A 12,261-nucleotide genomic window follows, 5' to 3' on the forward strand; every position below is an offset into this window, starting at 1 on the left:
TGGGGGTTCTTTATGTTAGACTTAGTTCCCCTTTTTCCCTTGTTCTTAGATTTTTTGAGCAATTATTTTCTAGGTCACCACCACTCAATTTTTCCTCACTTTATTCTCTTTAAGAGTTCTTTTCTGTTACTATTAGATCCTGTTCATGAAGATCCCCCTTGTGGCATACTGAGCAGCTTTTCTTCTATAAACCCTGGGCTTATTCTACTAGGGTTTGAACATATGATCATACAGTGGTTTCCTTATTTTCTAGTCCTTCCTCAGTGTTTCTACTGTAGGGTATTCAAAAAGCCGTCATCCAAAAACCAAGGAGAAACCTTTCCATAGTATTGAGAAATGCTTTAGCTGTTTTTTCCTTTAATGGCGTCTCATGGTTTTTCAATAGCTCCCCGAGGGGTTGCTGCATTCTGAATTTAGACGTTTCAGACCCCATTGTTACTAATTTGAATAGCTTTAGTTATGGCAGTTACAATAACAAACAGTGGCCTAGCTGCCAGGAGCAATGAGATTACTGAAAGGAAAACTATCAAGTGTGCATTAGAATTTTTATAGCGGCTTTTCACGTACTACCTACACCCTAATTGGACCGCTTCAAACGTGTTTCTACTTTCACTTTAATTGGACCGCATTCCACGCGTAAGGACCGCTGATGGCGTATCCCGATACCCTTTAACCCGCGTTCCACGCGTCAGGACTGCTGATGGCGTATCCCGATACCTTTTAACCCGCGTTCCACGCGTGAGGACCGCTGATGGCGTATCCCGATACCTTTTAACTTTTTTATAACCGGTTTAACTTGTATAAAAAAATTTTTTTAGATATCTTACCTTGTTTTCTTTATAAGGTTTTCATCTTCCCGGGTTTCGGCACCAGTTATCGCATTCCCTCTGGCCGCAGAGAGAGACACGACAAACATCTGAAGCTTTGGAAGTTTATTATGCACAGTCCCTCTCCTACACTTCTCTTACTCCCAGCTTCCGCACACTCCCAGCTTCTCTTCTCTCAGCTTCTTCTCTCAGCTTCTTCTCTCAGCTTCTTCTCTCAGCTTCTTCTCTCAGTTTCTGCGCACTCCCAGCTTCTTCCGCCCTCAGCTTCTTCCGCCCTCAGCTTCTTCCGCAGCCTGCTTCTTCCGCAGCCTCCCCTTCTTCCGCAGCCGCCACCTCTCTCCCACCCATCAGGCTTATATACACTTTAACCATCGGGGGGGGGCACTCGAGGTAAACCACGGACAGCTGCAGGCATAGAATAGGTACACGAGGGGGGCATGCTCTAATCACATCGTTAACTAGCCAATCATTGGAATTCACTGGTTGTTTACTGTATAGCTGGCCGCTTTTGGCTCAGCGTCAGGCGCCATCTTGACCGTGCCCAAGACTGGGGGCCCTGGAAACCCCAACATTGGGTCATCAGTAAAGATTGATGCCATCAGTATGCTTTTTAAAGACAACAGAAAGATCATAGCTTAAGTAGCATCTCTTCTAGGAAGCACACCATGAGGGTTTTCCCAGTCCATACCTGTCACCCTGGTCCTCCTGGAAAGTATTCACATAGCCTGTTCTCTTGCATGCTCTAATACTCAGCACTGTAAAGGTCATTTGTTCAGTTTCTGCCTCCTCTATGAAACCTGTTAACTTCCACAATGGCAGGGATATATTTTGTTTACTGCTGTTTACTTAGAAATTGGCTACATTGAATGAAAGTATGTAAACTAACCCAGAGGTATAAGTTTTCATCAGAAAAAGTGATAATTAAATGTCTTATGGTTTTTCAGATAGACAAGATATCTGGCTCTTTCCTAAGCCTTGAGCAGTCACCCCTATATTCTCACCTCCAGGCATAGTGGGTTGGCTTCTGCTGACTGCCAACAGCAGAGGCCCAGGCTGAACTGAAGCTCCAGTCCCCTGACCAAGGGGCCTTCCAAGTGACCTTCCTCTCTCCACACACCTACCACCTCCCCTCTTTCTCTCTGTTACAAACCCTGTTCCCCAGTCATGCTGTAGTTTCTGCCAATGGCCATGAATGCCCAACCCTTCCAGAGACATCTCCAGTTGCCTATTCCTCAAAGGAGCCCTGGATTAGACTGGGGATGACAGCCACTTCCAGGCAACAGTTCAGGAAAAGTGTGTCTCCCCCATACCGCAGCCACACTAGCCCTACCTATAGTTGTTTTTTGATGGATTTTTTATGGCAAAAATAAAGGGGTTCAACAACTTAACAAAAAGGAATTGAAGCCATTAGGGAGGAACATTGTTTTTGTTTTTGGAGAGAGGCACCCAGACCTTCCACATGAGTCTCTTCCTGATCCTTTTGACTTCTCTCCTCTCACAAGAATGTTCTTTGTTTTGCCTAAAATGTGCAGCTCTGTACTGCATCTCTATCCTTCAGGAGGTGCTTGTTCCCCACCTTTTCTGGTGAGCAGCCTGCTATTTCTATCCCCTGGGCATTGTGTAAGCCCCAGCTGTGTCACAGCATGGTTCTTCCTCCATCATGCTCCAGAGTTTCCCAGAGGACACCACGATGCCTCACCTGCTCCTGCACACCTGAGAACACTCAGCACAGGCTGGCTTGCAACCAGCAGCTGGTAAATTTGTTTAAGCTTCCAAATTCTTGCTTTCCACATAATTTAGATTAAGATTTAAAATATAAGAGAAGTCTCTTACTTTGAGATTGCCTCTGAAAGAGTGGATCTAGAGTCATACTTCATTTCAGGAGCTGTGAAGCTATTGCTTCTTGCTATATCACCTTTATCCAAGTCAATTCCTCTCCAGCCATCAGATGTTTGGGAGCAGTCACTCCATCTATTCTGACATTTGGCCTCTTCTCTGGGAAAACAAGCAGATATGGGTGAATGAGAAGAGGAGAAAGGACAGTGAGAAGGGCTTAGCTTGGGCACTCTTTAGTGAATTTGGCCACACCTTGGCATGGGCTTACTAAAATGCCTCTAAATACCTGCTGTGCTGGTCCTTATCTGTCCAGTAATTTCCCATGGAACCTCAGCTGTTGTAAGGGGGTTTTTAGACTTCCTCCATGAATGTGTAGGGATTGTTTACTCTGTCCCAGGACAGATCCTCCCATGTTGGTTCCACAGGCATCCAGAACCCAATCATACAAGTTTGCATGTCATGTATAATCAGGTGCTGATGTTGTCTGACAGAGCTAACTCCTGGAAGAGGGCAGGAGGAGGTGGGATGGGGCCAGTGTGCTCCTGCAGCTGAGGGCACCAGCAGGCTCTCCTCCCTGTCCCCACCTACCAGGTGCCCGAGCCCCAGTGCTACATGCCTCCCATGTCCATGGGTGGGAGATGGATTCACAGCCACACCACAGGAGGGACCCCATTCTCCTCACCTGGGCCCACTCCACCTGTAACTGCTGCCTCTGCACCTGCCTGGAGTCACTGCCACTCAGTCCATCCCTGTGAGAAAGCGAACCGTCTCCTCAGTAGTAACACTGTCCCACGTTCCCCAGACCAGGAGGTCTTGAGTGACAGAGAGTTCTGGACCACACACAAGTGGGGACAGGTTCTCCCCCATGCATTCACTCCTCATTGTCAGAACAAACTGCTTTAATTTCTCCAGAGACTCACAGACCTCACATGGAGAAGTCTCATGCTATATGGAATCTCCCACGGTTTCATGGGTAGAAGACAAGCTGCCAAGCCAGGTTCCAGGCTGGTGTCATCTGTGCCAACCCCTGCATGGCCCAGATTCCCCACACTATCTGCATTCATCTTGAAAATCATAAAAAGTGAACATGAAAATAGGTATAAATGAAGTTTGTGTACCTAAAGGCCACTGAACTTGATTCCCATCATTGTTTCCAAAAAAGAAAACAGAAAGAAGAAAGAAAAAAAAAATGAAGAGCTGCCAGACCTTGATGACTCCTGTGTCTCTGATCATCTCAAGTGTGAGAGACCAAGTGAGTGACCTTACTGAGCACTGCATGTCCATGCTCTCCATGATTCACCAGTGAAGTGAAGCACCCAACACTTCCTTGAGGGCTCCCTGCTGATGAGGATGACACTGTCCCAGTTGTGAGGAAAGTCTTCCTTCCTAAGAGCTGTTCTCTCACATACATTGGAGGAGAACCCCAGCATCATCCAAGGGCAGGAAATGGCCTTGCTCCAGCAGGTGAATGGCATTCCACAGACCTAGCAATGGAGAAAACAAACTGCTTCTTCCCATTACACCTCCACAGTGCATCTCTGTATGTCTTTATGGTCTTGCTGACCACTTAAAGGCCCTCAGGAGTAGGTGCCAAAAGTCAGAACCCTTCCTTTCTGGACATGTGTTTTTAAGTACCCTTCTACTCTTCAAATTCTGAATGTTTTGTACTTTTTAACTGTGTAACAGTCCAACTACCACAAGAAAATTTTGATCAACTATTACTTCTTGACATATTATTTACACTTAACCTAATAATAGTGAACCTACATTTCTTCCTGGTCAGAAATCTTTCTAAGGAATATATACATATATGAATATATAATATTCAATGAGTCATCAAACTGTTCCTGTAAGATAGGCATTACTACTGTCCCCATTTTACAGATGGAAAGTTGAGGCAGAGACATTAGTTAGTGTCCCAGGCCACAGCAATGGCAGAGGTGGAGCTAGAACCCAGGCTGTCCCCTCCTGTTCACATCCACTAACTGATCTTTATTCCTACTTTCAATTATGAGCTTCCTTCACTACTTACCAGGTTATTCTGATTATTTTCAGAATTCAAATTCTTAAGAGGCAGTGGGGCACCCCTATAATCCCAGTGGTTCAGGAAGCTGAGGGAGAAAGATCTCAAGTTCAAAACCAGTCTCAGCAACTCAGTGAGGCCTTAAGCAACCTAGGGAGACCTTGCTGCAAGCAATTGGCCTTCCTCTCTACATTGCTCTTTTCTTAATACCACTTCAGTTTCTCTTCCCATCTTTAATCCACACAAGTACATTTCCCAGGTGCTGCCACAGCTGTCCCCTGTGAAGCCAGAGCTTCTCAAGGGGGGCTGGGCTAATGGAAAGGCCCAGCCTGACCACTGTTACCTCATAAGTCCTCAAGTGCTCTGAGGCTCCCTCAGTCACTTTGCAGATGGGTCTGTTCCCTAGACTGCACCTGGGTGTCAGGAGTGCTGCTGTTCTTCCTCTTTGTCCCCTCTGCCTTCAACAAGGCTGTGATCTCAGCAGGCTTGACCACGTTGAAACCTTGCCCCCTCCACATCTTTAGAGAACATACTGATCCTCCAGTCCTGGAACCCCAGCACCCCTGCTGACCTGCACCCTCTAGGAACTGGCCCTTGCATCATGTACCTGGACCCCAGACCTTTAGGTGGCTATTCTTGTGCTGTGTGGACTGCATCTTGGCTCTCCCTTGAGGGTGCTGAACCAAGGTCCAAACCTAGGGCTGGGATTGTAGCTCAGTGGTAGAGTACTGGCCTAGCACGTGTAAGGTACTACATTCAATCCTCAGCACCACATATAAAATAAATAAATAAAATAAGGACATTGTGTCCATCTACAACTAAAAGTAATTTTAAAAAGAAAAAAAAAAGTCCAGTCCTATAAGATGCTCATGTCTTCTCAATAAGTTGTCCCCTGAGGCAGATCTGGGAAAGGAGGAGGTAGAGTGGGAGAACAGGTATTGTGGGGCAAGAGTGAGACTGCACAGGACAGAGAAGTTTAGAAGAGACAATAACTGATGGTCATCACTGATGTGATGCTGTGGAGGAACAGGCTAGGCGATGTCCAGGGACTCATGGGATGTCTGCTTCAGCTCCACCTGACACCAGTTACTTCCCCACAGCTCAGAATCCCACCCATCTCTCTACCATCTACCAGGACCACCTGGTCAAAACCCCAGATGGGACTGTATGGGCATCAAGCAGTTAAATTCTATGAAACCTCACCTGTAATCTGAAAGAGAGAGAGAGAGAGAGAGAGAGAGAGAGAGAGAGAGAGAGAGAGAGAGGAGTGGGGAGAGAGAAAGAGAAAAGAAGGAGGAGGAGGAGGAGGGGGAAAGAGAAAGAGGGAGGGAGGAAGGAAGGAAGGGGAAAAAGGGAGGAGAGGAAGCCAAGAAGGGTGGCTATGAATATTTTACAATTACTATTTATATAAAAGGAAAATACCAATGACTGCTTGGACATATTCATAGCACAGGCAGACTAATTTTTTTAAAAAATTCTGATTCATTGTACACAAATGGGTTACAATTTTCATTTCTGTGGTTGTACAGGAAGTGGAGTCACACTGTTTGTGTTTTGGCCACTCTGGAAAGTAGTGTGGAGATTCCTTAGAAAACCTGGAATAGAAATATCCTTTGACCCAACTATCCCACTCCTTGTCCTATACCCAAATGACTTAAAATCAGCATACTACAGTGACCCAGTCACATCAATGTCTATAGCAGTTCAATTCACAGTAACTAGATTGTGGAACCAACCCAGACTAATTTTTTATTAGTTGATATTTGAAATGCTAAGTGAAGATAATGAAGCTGTTTCCATCACTTGATTCATTCACCAAAGTGAGAAAAGGTGAGATGTTTAAATTCTGATGTAGAAACTTAGTTCTTTTGACTTATTTAATCAAGAGTTTAAAGTGCATAATATCTTATATTTAATGAATTGAGCTTTGTGTGTGTGTGTGGTGCTGGGGAGTGAACACAGAACCTTGTACTTGTGAGGCAAACACTCTACCAATTGAGTGATATCACAGTCCATGAATTGAGTTTTTAATCAGAAATAGCAGATTTTATCACCTCTTTTATGATTTAAAACACTTGGGATCAAGTCTTCAAACCCAAGCACTTCATTTAAAAACAAAGTGAGAGGCAGGGTGGCTCTGCTGAGGTTACAATGTGCTAAACTCCTCACTGGGTCTCCTCAGCCTGGGTGCCCTCACTGCTGTTGCTCACGGAGTCCCACAGCCTGCTCCTGCTCTGTGAGGGTACCTCTCTGGGGCTGGCCAAGGTGGAGGCCAGAGCTAGCTTTCTCTGCTTGGGAAGAAGTGTGCAGAGAGCATGGGCAGGAGCTGGGGCTGCACACAGAGCAGCACTCTCTGGGGCCAGCATGGGATCCAGGTGAGTGCAGGTGTGGTGAGCAATGCACTCGGGTGCTGCTGATCGGTGGCTGCCGGGCTTGATCAGAGGCTGAATCAAGTGTGTGGACCGCACTTTCTCTCTTCATGGAATCCTTGGCCACAATAGCAGATGCAGTTTTGTTGAAGTATTTTGAGGATGAATATTTTCAAGACCTTTTGAAATTTCCAAGCACTATATACATGGGATGCATCCTGCTTTCAACCTGGAGTTTACCTCTGTGGCTTGGATTTATCACGAGAGCATTTGCCTCCAATCTCCATGTTAACGAGAAATCAAGTAAAGACACGAGAAGACTGGTTTACTGTAAGGTGGTTCTGGCCACTTTACTGATGTGGGTCCTTATGGATGTCTTCTTTCTACTGTGCTTCAGTGAATGTACCAAGTGTGATGACAAGAAGGAGAGGTCCCTGTTGCCTGCACAGGGCTGTTATTTCAGGAAACCAAGAAGGCCCAGGAGAAATGGGAAAGACTGTGCTGATTCCTAAGGATGACCAGGAGAAAATGAAAGAGCTGTTCAAAATCAATCAGTTTAACCTTATGGCCTGTGATTTGACTGCCCTTAATAGAAATCTGCCAGATGTAAGATGGAAGGATGCAAGACAAAAGTCTACCCTGAAGAACTTCCAGATGCAAGGAAGTCATTGTGCTTCATCATGAAGCTTGGAGCACTCCCCTTAGAACTGTTTAGTGTTGTAAATCACTCCCTACACTACCTGCTCTCTGAGGCCATCTTGGTAGATGATGTCAGTGAAAGTGATTGTCTCAAGTTGTCATTAGAGAATTACATGAAAAATTTAGAAGTAACAGTAAAAATTATCAGGATGGAAGAGCACTCAGGGTTAATAGGGGTCCATCTTCCAGGAGCAGCTGCTTCAAAAGGGCAGGTTGTAACTTTTCTGGATGCACACTGTGAATGTGCTTTAGGGTGGCTGGAGCACTTGCTGGCAAGAATCAAGGAAGACAGGAAGAGACGTAAGCCACATCATTGATGCAATGAGTGATGAGGCCTTGAATACATGGCTGGATCAGATATGACTACAGGGGTTTTAACTGGAAATTAAATTTCTGCTGGTATCTTGTTCCCCAAATAGAAATGGATAGGAGGAAAGGAGAGAGAACATTACCTGTCAGGACCCCTACTATGGCTGGTGACCTATTTTTTGTTGATAGAATTGAACCAATACAAAGTCAATAGTAGAAAGATGCTACTGATGAAAACCATTCAAGCTTTTACTAACCTTCAGAAAATGTTTGTCTTTTCATTATAAAAGAGTGTAAGTGGAGGGGGCAGTTGCATGTAGCCAAAATGATGAACACTTTATGTAAGAGCTTTTATAGTAAAAGAGATAGGAATTTATGATTCAGAAATGGATATCTGGGGTGGAGAGAATCTTGGAATGTCTTTTAGGATTTGCCAATGTAGAGACTCTACATAAAGAAGAATAAAATTATGGCATTTACAGGTAAGTGGATGGAATTGGAGAATATCATGCTAAGTGAAATAAGCCAATTCTACAAAACCAAAGGCTGAATGTTTTCCCTGATAATTGGATGATGATACATAATGGGGGTTTGGGGTGTGGGTTAAGAGAAGAATGGAGGAACTTTGGATTATGTAGAGGGAAATGAGATGGGGAGGGGGTGGGGTATGAAAGATGGTGGAATGAGACAGATATCAGTGCCCTATGTACATGTATGATTACACAAATGGTGTGAATCTACATCATCTACAACCATAGAAATGAAATGATGTACCCCATTTGTGCACAATGAATCAAAATGCAGTCTGTAAAATAAAAATAAAAAAAGAATTTCACTGCTATGCCATCATATCTAACATTTTCATCACCAGGGAAATGAATTCAATATACATTCATTAAACTTTTATTTTAATTAAACTGCTAGATATCAGTCACTTCAAGTTACAACCCAAGGAATTGAGTCGTAAGTAGGGAAGCTTTACATGCTCTTCATCTTAGAACACTTTATATTCAAAATACATAAGTAGTAGACAAAAAAGAAAAATCAGTCAGTGAGATTCTTACTAATAAGTTTCTGTATTTGACATTATTTTAAGTGCCCATAAATTTGCTTCACACTAGTGTTTTATTCATGATAAATGTATTAAGCAGCTCAAAATAATTGGGTGCTGGGAGTGGGGCAGAGGATGGAAGACATGTCTTCTGGACCAGATGATTCCATTTTTTTGACCCTCATCTTTACTATAAAAGCTCTTATATAAAGTGTTAATCATTTTGACTACATGCAAATGCCCCCTCCACGTACACTCTTTTATAATGAAGAGACAGACATTTTCTGAAGGTTAGTAAAAGCTTGAATGGTTTTCATCGATAACATTCTTTCTAATATTGACTTTGTATTGGTTCAATTCTAGAGAAAAAATCTACAACTGGAGCATTTCAGATTTACTCCTAAAAACTTACACTTGTAAGTCTTTGGGAATCCCTGAATTTTCTAAAATTGTAAGCAAAAGTTTGAATGTCAGGACATTTCTTATGAGGATAGACTCTGTATTTGACATCAAATTTAGAAAGGCGGATCTGACTCCCCAGAGGCAGTGAATCACTACCTTAAATTGATCATGGCCTCTCAGATCACCTGAAGCCTGACAACAACCCCATTTCTCATTTCTTACTCTTCTTTGCCTTTATTTTCTTCTTGCCCTGACTAAAATGCCCCTGTACAACATTGTTCCTTAAAATTTAGAACCTTAAACTCTTAAGGATTTTTTTTTGGTGGGGGGTGCTTTGTGATTATAATAGTGAGACTCACTATGTGATATTTGCACATGAACATAACTTGATTAGATCAATCTCGTTCCCCTGTGTGTCTCCTTTCCCACTCCACCCTCCTGAACTCTTGGTTCTACTCTACTGATCTCCCTTCTACTATTGCTATCATTATTATTTTAATTAGTACATCATAGTTGCATATATAAGCCAGATTCACTGTGGTGTAGTCAGACATGGACGTAGCACAGTTTGATAGACTTAATTCCTCAGCACTTCCCCATTTTTCCCCTACCCCCTTGATCTTCATTTACTCTATTAGTCTCCCTTCTATTTACATGAGATCTCCTTTTTCAATACCTGTTTATTTTCTCTTTTTTTTTTCTTTAGCTTCCCTTAGAAGACATTTGATGCTTGAGTCTGGCTTATTTCACTTAGCAAGATGTTCTTCAGGTCCATCCATTTACCAGCAAATGACATCATTTCATTCTTCTTTATACCTGAGTAAAACCCCAATCTCTTTATAAACCACATTTTCTTTATTCATTCTTCTATTGACAGGCAGCTTGGTTGATTCTGTAACTTGACTGTTAATTCCACTACTATGAACATCGATACACATGTATCACCATAGTTTGCTGATTTTAGTTCTCTAGGTTAACTATTGAACAGTAGGATAGCTAGATTATATGGAGGTTCCTAACCATCTGAAGAATTTTCATACAGCTTTCCAGTGTGATCATACTAATTTACAGTCCCACCAATGATGTATAAGTTTGCATTTTCTCCAAGTCCTTGCCAGCAATGACTGAGATTTGTGTTCTTTATTATTGCCATTCTAATTGAAGTGAGATAAAATTTCAGTGTAGCTGATATGCATTTACCTGATCACTAAGGATGTTTAAATTTTGTCATATATTTGTTGACTATTTGCATTTCTTCTTTTGAGAAATGTCTGTTTGGATCATTTGACCATTTATTAATTGGAATATTAAGAAGTATTTTTTGGTTTGTCTTAAGTTTTTTGGGTTCTTTATATAATTTGGATATTAATGCCCTTTCAGAGGAGTAATTGAAAAATATTCTTTTATATATCTCCCACTTTTTGATTTGTTAATCAAAAGGCATATGTCAGCTAGTAAATGGTTAATGATAAATTTTTTAAAAATATAGTTACTGCATGTAAACTGAATTTGAAATATTTCAGTAGCACTTTAAATGATTGAAAGCTTATTATTGTCCCAGTTAAAATTCAAGAAAATGTAAACCTGCAAGAATTTCATGCTAGGGAAGAATTTTCAGACTATTCAGATGGTTTGGATATATAACATTATAGTGCCTAACAAATAAAAAAACATGAAATATTATAAAACATTCCATACCAGAAGGAAATGAAAACATTCAATTTTTCTTTCAAACATATTTGCCTATAGTATAGAAAATGAAAGCCATGATTGAATTTACAAAGCATTCCTTATTTCAAAAAACCCTCTTCCTTGTTCTTTTTCATCTGAGCTAATGCAACTCCAACCTTATAGATGCTCAGGTGAGAAATCTAAGATCACTTTTGACTTCTCTCTTTCTCATTTTTCTATTATCAAATTCATTTGATGCTACCTTTGAAATACAACCAGAAACCAATGTTTCCCACCATGTTCACTGTGGGTCACTGATTCCAAACTTTTTATTTGCTACATGCTTATAATTTGGTTCCCCACTTTTGCCATTCCTTGCGTCAGTCTTTTCTCAATGGAACAGACATAGCAATTCTCTTAAATATCCATGATTGTGTCACTTCCCTGCAACCAGTCTTCCAATGACTTTTCATTTCTCCTCAGAGAGCTTCAAGGTACTCATGACAACAGCTATCTTCACAGACCCTTGCACCCTTCCTCACACACACACCCATCTGAATGTTTCTCCCTGTATCTCTGACAAGCTATTTAATTCGTCTCTTCTGTCTGTCCTTCCACCTCTCCCAGTCCCCCACTTCCATCATATACCCTAGAGTATGTTTTTTTTTTGCCTTTTATTTTTTTGTTTTTGGCTGCACTTGGGGATAAAGCCCAGGGCCTCACCCATGTTGGGTAAGTGCTATTACTAAGCTACACCCCCAGCCCAGTAAGTTCATTTTAAAGGTAGTGTATCTGTCAGTTTTGTTCACTGGGTATCCTGGTTATCTGGGAGAGTTATTAGCACATACTAAGCACTCTTTAAATATTTCTTGGACTAATGAACTGAAAAGTGTGTGTTAAAGTGGCTTAGTGCTACTGTGTAAATTTTTATGTTAAATTTTAAAGTGCAGTAATATATTTATACAAGATTTGCATAACTTCATCTCCAAATGATAATGTTCTTCCTAATATCCTGCGTATTAAAATATGGACTACATGTTGTTCTCTGTAATACAATATCCTGCCTTGTAGAAA

General features: G+C 41.9%; 1 pseudogene; it reads left to right on the plus strand.

Annotated features, from left to right (window-relative positions):
* The first annotated feature begins 7,261 nt into the window (after positions 1-7,261).
* On the plus strand, positions 7,262-8,518 carry LOC124974316 (polypeptide N-acetylgalactosaminyltransferase 13-like; annotated as a pseudogene).
* The last annotated feature ends 3,743 nt before the right edge of the window (positions 8,519-12,261 follow it).

This window comes from Sciurus carolinensis, unplaced genomic scaffold (genome assembly GCF_902686445.1).
Source record: "Sciurus carolinensis unplaced genomic scaffold, mSciCar1.2, whole genome shotgun sequence".
Classification (NCBI taxonomy): domain Eukaryota; kingdom Metazoa; phylum Chordata; class Mammalia; order Rodentia; family Sciuridae; genus Sciurus; species Sciurus carolinensis.